Here is a 12,357-nt window from a genome sequence, read left to right on the forward strand (position 1 = left end):
GCGGGAGCGTAGACCACCTTGTTTGTTGATGTACGCAACGGCCGTCGTGCTGTCCGTCCGGACCAGAACGTGCTTGTCTTTGAGCGACCCTTTGAGGCGGCTGAGAGCAAGACGAACTGCCAGCAACTCTAGGCAATTGATATGCCATTGCAGTTGGGGCCCCGTCCACAGACCCGATACTGCAAGCCCGTTGTACGTGGCCCCCCAACCCGTGGGTGAGGCATCCGTGGAGACATGATGCCTGGACACTTGTTCTAGAGGCACTCCTGCCCGTAGAAATGAAGGGTCCGACCACGGGGTGAGGGTTTGGCGGCATCTCGGCGTCACTTGGACACGGAGGGACCCGCTGTGCCACGCCCATCTCGGGACTCGGTCGTGTAGCCAGTGCTGAAGCGGTCTCATATGGAGCAGCCCTAGCGGCGTTACTGCCCCCAGGAGCCTCTGAAAATGTTTCAGTGGAACCGCTGTACTGCGTTTGAGCGTACTCAATCAGCTCAGCACCGACTGGACGCACTCCTCTTTGAGGCGCGCAGTCATGGCGACCGAGTCGATCTCCATCCCGAGAAAAGAGATCCTCTGTACGGGACAGAGTTTGCTCTTCTCCCAGTTGACCCGAAGACCCAACTGGCTGAGGTGCCGGAGCACCATGTCCCTGTGTTCGCACAACTGCTCCCGTGACTGGGCAAGAATCAGCCAGTCGTCGAGATAGTTGAGGATGCGAACACCACGCTCTCTCATGGGAGCAATGGCCGCCTCCGCGACTTTCGTGAAGACACGGGGTGACAGGGACAGCCCGAAGGGCAGGACTTTGTACTGGTATGCCCGTCCGTCGAAAGCAAAGCGTAGAAACGGTCTGTGTCGAGGGAGAATCGAGACATGAAAGTACACGTCCTTCAGGTCGATCGCTGCAAACCAATCCTGGGGACGGATGCATCTGAAGATGCGTTTCTGGGTTAACATTCGGAACGGCATCCTGTGGAGGGAGCGGTTCAGGTAACGCAGGTCCAGGATCGGTCGTAACCCGCCACCTTTCTTGGGTACAATGAAGTACGGGCTGTAGAACCCAGACTTCATATCGGCTGGAGGGACCGGCTTTATCGCGTCCTTCGCCAGTAGGACAGCGATCTCCGCCCGAAGCACGGGCATCCACCCACGCAATAGACGTGAAGTGAACGCCCCCGAACTTGGGCGGACGCCGGGCGAACTGAATCGCAAACCGAGTCTGATGGTACAGATGACCCAGCGAGACGGGCTGGGGAGCGCTAGCCAGGCCCCCAGAGACCGAACAAGCGGGGTCATCGGTACCACAGACGTACCCGCAGCAGGGCAGCGAGGCGGAATGCAGGGACCCCAGGACGACATGGGAGTGGTCCGTGTAAGGGTCTGGGTCTGACACACGACCTGCATCCGCTGAGGGGGTGCGCGAGTGTGGGAAGGCCGCTTGAGTGCGTTCCCACAGCCGGCACCCCCTGCTGGCGATTTGGAGAGGCACCAGAGGCTGACAAGGCATGGGAGCGTTGTACACCGCCCAGCGCGCTCTCCAAATGAAGGAGGGGCTGAGCGTGGCAAGGCTTTGTGGCGTTGCACACGGTCTGCCTCACCTCCTTCCTCAGCGGGGAACAAGAGCGGCGAGGCATAGCGTCGCGCACTGTCGTCCACACACCGCTGAGAAGAGGGGAATGAGAGTGGCGAGGCTTGTAGCGTCACACACTGCCATTCTCGCCCTCTTGTGGGGAGGGGAATGAGGGCGGCGAGGCTTGTAGCGTCACACGCTGCCATTCCTGAACTCCTGAGACCCAGAGATATTGGAACTGTTCTTCTCTTTTTTTTTTTTTTTTAGATATATATTTGGGTACCACTGGCTGTTTTTAACCCCAGTGGCGGAACAGAATTACTAATGGTTTTTACCCGGCCCTCCTCCGGGGGAAGAACAGTCCCGAACCAAATCCGGGTCAATGGTGTTTCTGGACATCGTCTAGCCAAGGGCCAGCGCTGTGCGCAGCTCAACCTCGGCTGAGAACTACCCTCATGCCCTAAGCAGGGCGGAGGTGGCCTGCCAGTGGCACTGCCACCCCACCGATGAGGGTAGTGAGAGAGAGGAAAACTTTATACAGATTATGGCCCTATTGGTGTTCCATATTTTGCCACCAATAGTTCCATAATGCAAAAGCCTTCCAACGCACATCCGGGAAAGGCAAGAGGCAGGCAAGGCGAATTATGCGTTGCACTATGCCTCAGCCACCCGGGAAAGCATGGCTGTCGAGCATGAATCGGATTCAGCACGAGCGCCCACTATTATAGTGGGAATCTCAGCATCATCTTCATTTTCAACACATAACAGCCCTCTCTCCGATGCAGCGATTGACATCTGTCCTCTGCTAGAGCCCCAAACGAAACGCTAGGTCCTTTTTTTTTTTTTTTTTTTTATTATTTATTTATTTATTTTTTAGGACCAGCAATCCCATCTGTAAGCTACCGGCAGACATGTGAGACAGTGGGCGTGGCCGTGAGACGGCACACGGCGCGCTGAACACTCAAGCCCTTATGAAAAAGGCAAGATGAACAGCGCGCCGACGTGGCCATGCTCTCATTAGAGAGCATAGACCACCCACAAACACTGTCTCAACATGCGTAGCCGCCGAGTGACGCGCGCTGAGCTGCCGTGGCAACCCGCGCTGTCACTCGGCAGCTAGACGGCACACGGCGCGCTGAACACTCAAACCCTCACGCGGAAGGCGAGATGACCAGCGCGTCGACGTGGTCCCGTTCCCCTGAGAGAACACGGATCACCCACGAACACAGTCTCAACATGTTTATGCGAGAGGGATCGTGGCCGTCAGGACAGGAAACAACCGCATCCAGAAACGCACGAGTGGAATGACGTCTTGAAAAAGACGCAGTGTCACACCCGTGTTGCTCTTTTTGTGAGGAAACGCTCTTTTAAGAGAGTGCTGAAGCACCCAGGGAAACCGCGGCAACACACAGGGGATAGTGCAGCCTGTGTTTGCACTCAAAGAATTGAACGCCCACCGATACCAACAGATTGCTGTGATAACAGCAGTTTGTTCCTTCTAGCAGCTTGAGTTCGCGGTCCCGCTGGAAAGCGCCGTCACACCAGCACACGATCCTCTTCTCTGTTCTGATGAATTCTCTTTCGCTGAAAAGACAGGAAAGCAGTCTCTGCAACTTCAAACGCCGGTTCGGCTCCGAAGTGAATGACGTCAGTGCGGTGCTCTCGCTTCCCGTTTATACCCGCGGCGCGGGGCGGAGCGCGAGATGCAAATCTCGCACGCCAATTGTTCATTGGCCTGTTCTTAAGTTCTCGAAGCTGATAGGGGCTCTCTGAAGTGATCCCAATTCGTCGGTTATTACCGACGTACGTCGTAGTGACCGACTGAAAGGGAACCAAAGATCAGCCGTTAGATCTATACAAGATGAATCATATCTCAGAGATCTCAGAGACATCAGAGCCTGCGGCAGACGTCAGAAGGACTAGCCGAGGAAAGGCTGCTCTCGGCGGGGTTAAAGAGCGCTGAACACCCAGTGATCGCCTGGATCTCACAACTCCGAAAACGGCAGATAAAATTGTAAAATAGGCGCTCTCTTTATAAATAAACCACAGATTTAATCTTTAAACAAGCACATTCTCGCCTGAAAAAGTCTTTGTATTGGTATTTAAGATAGGTTGGAGGTTATCCTAACTTTTAGAAGTTATTTATGATGATTTTAAAGAACATTCTTTTCGTGAATATGAATGCTTCTAAAATTTTATCTTAAGAGCAATCATAAGAAAAAAGATAAGAACATTCTAAGGTAATGTACCCATAACCTATACCTAAAATCAAAGGGAAATGACAGGTGAATAACACCGATGTAGAAGCACCTGACCCTGGTTGTAAGCCTAAACTTGATTTAAAAACTGTAAACTTGTCCCTCAAATCTGGTTGGTTGATTGGAAAGTTGATCCAGGAACATGCCGGACGTGGTGAAATCAGGTTCTGCTATCATCCTAAACACATTTAGCATACAGTCCCCTTGTGAACACTAGTGAGCAGAATTATTCACACACCATTCAGAACCTCTCTGTGAATAAAATAACCATAAAACTATGAGCTGAGGAAAGCATTTTGAATAGGTCAGACTGAGAAATAATAATGACACTCTTCCCCATCTTAGTTTTAGCAAATTCTTTGTAAGCCACCATAATTTCTTGCCCTCACTAAAAGTCTACTCTTTGTGAATAGAATTACTATGACTGGAGTAAACAGAAACCGAAACTTCAATGATTGACATTATCATATGATGAATAAATAAATTATTAATTAATAAGTAACCAATATATGAGAATTTACTTTGTTCCACTGACATGCAGCAGAACACTGGTCATTTTCACCAGGTATCACGTGAATTGTCCTTCTGTTGTTTTACATTTTCAGCATTGATTCTATCCATCTATCCGTGTAATAAAATAACCACAAATGGGTCCAAACAAAATGCTCAAATGAGAGGAAATGCACAAGAGGGTTGAGGCCAATGAGAACATTTGTCTTAGAAGAGATCTGCGCTACTGCAGTTGACCTTTTCTGAGGCGAACTGGAAGGAATATAAAATGTGAATATGAGCAGGAATTTTGTGCGAGCAAATAAATCACTGGTTCAGAATAAATGGGATTTTTGTTTATTATTCATATTATTTTACATTCATCATACAAAAGATATTTGTCTTTCTGGTGTTGATTTAATAATTTAGTGAAGTTTTGTTTTGGTTTTAAGATATTTGTATTTTTCATGATATAGTCTTAGTCTTCCTAGTAATTACATTTTAGTTTTTTCAAATTATGCCCCTTTTTCCCCCCAAAGTAAGCACACTTGGACTTACACACTCAGACACATTTCCTAAAACTATACCCACATGATCAAAACTACAAATCTTAAAATTATACACTATTTAAAATATATATTTTCAATTAAATGTAGGCTTTTTAATGTGTATATATATATATGTATATATATATATATATATATATATATATATATATATATATATATATATATATATATATATATATATATATATATATATATATATATATATATATATATATATATATATATATATATATATATATATATATATATATATATATATATATGTATGTGTATATATATATATATATATATATATATATATATATATGTATGTGTATATATATATATATATATATATATATATATGTATGTATATATATATATATATATATATATATATATATGTGTATATATATATATATATATATATATATATATATATATATATATATATATATATATATATATATATATATATATATATATATATATATATATATATATATATATATATATATATACACATTAAAAAGCCTACATTTAATTGAAAATATATATTTTAAATAGTGTATAATTTTAAGATTTGTAGTTTTGATCATGTGGGTATAGTTTTAGGAAATGTGTCTGAGCAGTAGCATAAACTTACATGTTATTAGCATTTGCAGGATTGTGTTGTGAAACATGTTGGCCACAAGATGGCAGTAGTTGGTTTACAAATCTGAAATAAAAAAAATATATATATGACAGGTTTTCTCTACTGTCAAACTAATCTGTAATGCAGTCAGTGTGTGGATGAGACTAGATAAACACATTAGATTCCCCAGAATCATATAAAGTGAATTAATTTTATCTACTGTTGCTCTATATGATTAAAATCACATTGCATTTGGACCTAAATATGAAACTACAATACATTTTTGTGCTTTTGACCAGAAACCCCGATTGCATAATTATTTCATTATTCATTATTGTCAGGTTACAAACCAGATTATGTAAACATAATTATACCTTTTTTTCTAATCTTCAAAGAGGATTTATCTTATTAGTGTATAAAAGCGTTTCTGTCTATCTGTCTATCTATCTATCTATCTATCTATCTATCTATCTATCTATCTATCTATCTATCTATCTATCTATCTATCTATCTATCTATCTATCTATCTATCTATCTATCTGTCTGTCTGTCTGTCTGTCTGTCTGTCTGTCTGTCTGTCTGTCTGTCTGTCTGTCTGTCTGTCTGTCTGTCTGTCTGTCTGTCTGTCTGTCTGTCTGTCTGTCTGTCTGTCTGTCTGTCTGTCTGTCTGTCTGTCTGTCTGTCTGTCTGTCTGTCTGTCTGTCTGTCTGTCTGTCTGTCTGTATGTCTGTCGTCTCTATCTATCGTCTCTGTCTGTCTGTCTGTCTACCGTCTGTCTGTCTGTCTACCGTCTCGGTCTGTCTGTCTGTCCGTCCGTCCGTCCGTCCGTCCGTCCGTCCGTCCGTCCGTCCGTGCCTAGTTTGAGGGGAAGTAGTCCCATCAGACTGAACTATCTTGCTATATTTATTTTACTGGTTGTAAAACAAAATTAAAATCTGCTGCAGGCATACACATTTAGATAAGTTATTCTATCGGTGTGACACAAGCTGAATTGCTTGTATCGACTGCAGATTTCCTCTCCTCCCATACTTGTAACAAATCCTTCCATCGCAGGTTAGAAGGACCCAAAGCCCTAAAATTATATTTATAAAAAAAATGTCATTCAAAATCAAAATTCAAAATCATTTAATTTGTATATATATATTTTTTTAAATATTTAGATTTTAATATTTAATAATTTTAATATAAATAAACACATTCTTCAATTTATTTTACTTAAATATAAAATAACTATACAGTCTCACATTGGGTCTCTGCCAACCTCTTGTGGAAAAAAAATATATAAGCATTTTTATTTATATTGGTTGGCAGGAGAAAGAAATGTTTTATTTAAAGTGCAAAAAAGCACAAAACAAGTTGTAGGCATCTTTTTCTTACTCTTCATTTATAAACTATGACTATGACCAGCCAATCAAAAGAAAGCAGACATAGCAGATTCTTGTGATTAGCATTTGTACGTAAAAATGTTCAAAATGTTTAAATGCTAAAGGTTCATCCATGCATGTTTACAATATAATTATTCATTAAAATGTCACTCCAATTTCTGGTGAAACAACTCTCTGGTATCTCTCCATTTGCAGGACTTCTTCAATCATTTAGTCCATTAAAACCCCGCCTACAATCAAATGCAAGCCCTCATTCAGATCTACTGCAACAACTGATGCATAGAACCAAGTCATTTTTTTCTTTTCTTTTCCGCTAATCCATTTCACTCAGTATGTCACAATACAGAAGAAAACATTTGACACTACTTACGGTACATTGCAAATGCACTGCGAACGTGTTGCGTCAGGCATGACAGTTAAAAAAATCACACTAATAATGGTGAATTTGAATTTTTTTCTTAATAACTGACATTTCATGCATGCCAAAGTAGGTTATGTCATGGGTTCGTCAGCCTGTGCACTGAACAAGCTGTCAACTACAGTGCTACTGTCAACAGTGACTGTTTCTTTGAGAAATGGAAGCATTATCTTTTTTCCCACTGTCACGGCCTGTCATGACTTACTATACTGGCACATCTCTTGGTGAAACGGCAGCATATGCACCTGGGGGAAGGTCTCTGTCCCCTGTCTCTTGCTGTCTTACAGCTGTCATGCATTGCTGGCTTCTCCTGCTCTCTTCTGCCATCAGACTGCCTTGACAAGGACATGTGTCCGCTCTCTAATGCCTGGTCACCTTGCACTCACTGTCTGGGCCTGTGAGAGAATGGACTAGTTGTGTCACATCTGGAGCAATGCATGTCTGCAGGTGGCTGCAGTGTGCTTACGTGACGTTAGGGGTGGACAGCTTTCACTTAACCTTCTTTAAAAGTGTTAAATATACTGATTACCCCCTTTGACTTTCTTTATTCTATGGAACACAAAGGGGGGGACTTTCAAGTCAAGTTTCAAAAGAAAATACCTTGACAGTATCATATATGGGTCATGAAATATTTATATACACTCACTGGATACTTTATAAGGTACTTAACCCTCTGAGCACTGAGCTCTTTTCTGGGCCCTGGAGGTTTTTTGACATACCCTGATATTTGAGCTTAGTTCTGTTACTTGTAACATTTTCATGGCTAAAGTCTGAGTACACTGTTTTAAGCACAAACTCTACTACAATAATATGGGAGCAGCATTTCTCGGGTTCAGAGGGTTAATATATATAGCAGATGACCGCATTATTTGGTGAATCAGATAATTTAGGGTGTGTTCACACTTGTAGTTCAGTTCGCTTGGTTTGGACCAAAAAAAAGAAAAGAAAACTGGTCCGCTTGGCGTTCACGTTGGCATTTTAACACCGAAAGGAATAGGGATATGTTCACAACCTGATTGGTCGGCTTTTATTACTTCTCAAAACAGAAAATCCGAAACAGTTCTGTTGCTTGGCAAAATGCGCTTGTTGTTTGTCAGTAGCCTATATACTAAGGTATTTTGGCCAGCTGAGAACTTGTGAAGAGCTTATAAAATGTGTAAAAACAGGAGTCAAAACAGTGACAGGAATTCCTCCGTCACACACATAAACAAATGTATGCTTGAGCATTTTTAGAGTCGCATCTTGTGACATCATGTCCCGTTTTTGGTTTGTTTACATGTCTTTGGTCCATGTTGCGTTCATATTTCATTCGAACCGCACCAGAGTTTGTTTGGTTTGGTTGGTTTGAATGGCAGCGTTCACACTTATTCAAATTAACTGCACTTACAGAGCAATCGGACCAGGGTTCGCTGTAATCTCACCAAACATGCCAAGTGTTAAAACACCCTTAGAACAGGTCATCTATATCAGTTTTGTGAACCAAAATAGCGCATGGACGATTTTATAAAAAAAAGAATCATTTTGTAATTTGACAGCCCCATGCCATTTATATATATATAGCGATTTATACAATACTGATTGCTTCAAAGCAGCTTAACAGTAATAAACAGGAAAATAACAGTGTTAAAAAAATACTATTTCAATGATAAAGCAACTGTACAGAAGACAATAGTGTCATTATTCAGCTCAAATCAGTTTAGTTTAGTGTCAACCCCAGCATCAAATTATAATACAAATTTAGCAAAGATGGTCTTCAAAAACCTTCACTGAAAGTCATACTGGTATGGAATGGCATGAGGGAGAGTAAATGATGACAGAATATTCCCTTTTGGGTGAACTATCCCTTTAAGTTTTAGCGTAGTAGAACATCATGTTCCCCAGTGTTTAAAAGCAACACAACTCTTCTTTTTCCCCTCCATGAGACATCTCTCTGTAGTGTGACAAGTAGAGGCGTGATGACGCTAAATCATTCTGTAGCCATCCTGTTTTCCGCCCCCTTTCCTCCGCAGTCTTTGCTGCTGTATCAGAGGGCTTCCATTAGGTAAATTAAGTTTTACAGAGGAGGCTGGTTTAATAGACTCCCCACTCGTCTTTATGATACGTGCCCACTCTTTACGAGATTGTATTGTAATTCAGGTTTGCCCAGGGTGATGATGTTGACTGCCTAGCGCAGGTCTCAAGTCTCAAAGTAATTAAATGTCAGGTGATGTTACGAAATGAAAAATAAATCTGGAGGTGTGGTGTGGGCATAAAATAAATGAAAGTGTGCTCTCAGTACACACTCGCCCCCTCTCTAGACACCATCTGATGGTTTTTCATATGAATTTCCCAAAACTCTTTAAATTGAAAGTTCATTGTGAAAATAGTTGCACAATTGCAGTAACAGATGTTAAATAATGTTGAGTCTCTTGATTCATTAGCTGCATTGGAACATATTTCCAAGCTGCTTTAGTGCTTAGTGGTGTTTGCTAAGGAAAGCATCACTGCTAATGCTCTTGCTTGGGGTTTTCAACAAAAATCTGAAGGTGCATTCAAGCTAACATCAATTTCCAGTGGCAAATCGACAGAAGGTCATGATATTTTAGTGAGAGTTGCCGATTTCCAGTGGCATTAACAAGGATTTTAAAGTCCACATGAACCAGCAGTTGCGACCAACATTATGGTATTTTTATATATTTTTAAGTGAAACAGAATATTCAATTATAAATAATAAAGGACACAGAGTGAGTTCCTGCCAGATAAGTGTACAATCCAAGTCGTCATAAACTTGTGCTTTACGTTAAGCGTTTTAAGTCATTAAAGGGTTAGTTCACCCAAAAATGAAAATTCTGTCATTAATTACTTATCCTCATGTCGTTCGACACCCGAAGGACCTCCGTTCATCTTCAGAACACAAATTAAGATATTTTAGTTGTAATCCGATGGCTCAGACAGGCCTCCATTGGCACAATGCACTTTACACTCTCAAGACTCATAAAAGGTACTAAAGACGTCGTTACAAAGTCCATCTCATTACAGTGGTTCTACAATAATTTTATGAAGCGACGAGAATAGTTTTTGTGCGTAAAAAAACCCTAAATAACGTCTTGTATAGTGATGACCGATTTCAAAACACTGCATCATGAAGCTTCGAAGCGTTATGAATCAGCGAGTCGAATCATGATTCGGATCGTGTGTCAAACCGCCAAACTGCTGAAATCACGTGACTTTGGCGATCCAACCCGCTGAATCGACTCATAACGCTTCGAAGCTTCATGATGCAGTGTTTTGAAATCGGTCATCACTATATAAGTCGTTATTTAGGTTATTTTTGCGCATAAAAACTATTCTCGTCGCTTCATAAAGTTATTGTAGAACCACTGTAGTGAGATGGACTTTGTAACAATGTCTTTAGTACCTTTTATGGGTCTTGAGAGTGTAAAGTGCATTGTGCCAATGGAGACCTTTCTGAGCCCTCGGATTTCAACTAAAATATCTTAATTTGTGTTCCGAAGATGAACGGAGGTCTTACGGGTGTCGAACGACATGAGGGTAAGTAATTAATGACAGAATTTAAATTTTTGGGTGAACCAACCCTTTAACATGTATAGCTTGCCCTACTGTCAGATGCTTGTGTTTAATGTGTTTGAGATGCATTTTCCTTGGCGCACAACTTGCATGCTACAGTTGTATACTTACTAATTCACGCTCCATTTCGCATAAAGGATTGTCCTCTATATGTTTGCGATTATATGTTTAACTTTACAGACTTCAATGAACGAGTGCCGGCGACACGTGTAAAATAGATGGTGCGGATCAGAATGGGAGTGCAATAATTCTAACGTTATCCTAAAATATTTTGCTAACCACTATAAACCACTGTTTAATAAAAATAAATGTACCAAAAACATACCAAACATGACTTCAAAACCAAGGTACATACCAAACCGTCATTTTTGTGTACATTACACCACTAGTCACTTATCACACACCGTTTGGACTACCGTTTGGAGATTTTCAACAAGGATTTGAAGGATAGTTCTGAGATCTTGTGAGCAGAATGTCAAAGAACGTGGGCTCTTTTGAAACCACGAAAAACAATCACTTCAGAACACCCTAGCAGCCACTTAGAAACACGCTAAAACCAATCCAGAACATATTGCCAACCTCGTTGCTGAAATTGTGGAGTTTTGCATGGGTAAACACCACTCGCATTTTTTTTATGAAAACCCAAATGAAAAAATGTAGTTCATATTAATACTTGTTAGAATTAAACTATTTGTTACATTGCTACTGCAATGTTTTATTGTGGTTTCAATGCTGGTGTGCAGATGTTGTAGCTGGCAGGCTCACAGTAAATAATCTTGCTGTTTTCTTGTTGCTTTTCCATTTTGCAGTATTTCAAGTCTAGCCATTTAAACTGAGACCAAAAGTGGTTCAATGTGCCTATACCATACACATGGCTAGAGTGACAGGCCATTTTGTCACCTAATAGAAAAAGCCTCATCCCGATGGGCCATGAATTTGCTGGCCAGCCCGCTCATTGAAATACAGGAGTGATTTGTCAGCTGAAATGCTGTGCCCAACTATAGATTACCAATTGCCTCCGCTCTCCAACATATATCTGTGCTCCCCTTGTTTTGTTAACCTCCGTTCCTCATTCTTCATGCAAACACTTTTCAGTTTGTTTGCTGTTTGTTCAGTGAATAGCAAAGACACCTCTAAAATTAGCTGTCAGTCACCACACCCACGTCACCCAACGAATATTTGAAAAGCTTGATTTGTTTTATAACCGTATAATAGTGTTGCTCCAGCTAACTCTGAGTGCGGAAAAAAAAAATCAAAAATGTAGTCCAGTGGGATTTCTCAAAGGTTTTCTATCGCTTTCTCTTTTCTTCCCTTTATTCATTATAAAAGAAAGTTGTTTTTGTTTTGGAACCTTCCTCTCCAGATCATACTCTGTCTCAGTCAGTTGTGTGGAATTGAGAGCTGCATCCTGAATTCAATTTCAGCAGCCACTCATGTATGAAGCCGCAGACAGACGGGCTGAAGCAGACTCTTTCGTCTGGTCCT

The 12,357-nt window shown here is 41.5% G+C and overlaps 1 protein-coding gene across 1 annotated transcript in view; it reads left to right on the forward strand.

The window, feature by feature from the left end:
- Window positions 1–12,357, forward strand: part of pigk (phosphatidylinositol glycan anchor biosynthesis, class K) — a 58,730-nt gene that overhangs the window by 23,163 nt on the left and 23,210 nt on the right. The window lies entirely within an intron of this gene.

This window comes from Gobio gobio (assembly GCF_949357685.1).
Source record: "Gobio gobio genome assembly, chromosome: 6".
Lineage (NCBI taxonomy): Eukaryota > Metazoa > Chordata > Actinopteri > Cypriniformes > Gobionidae > Gobio > Gobio gobio.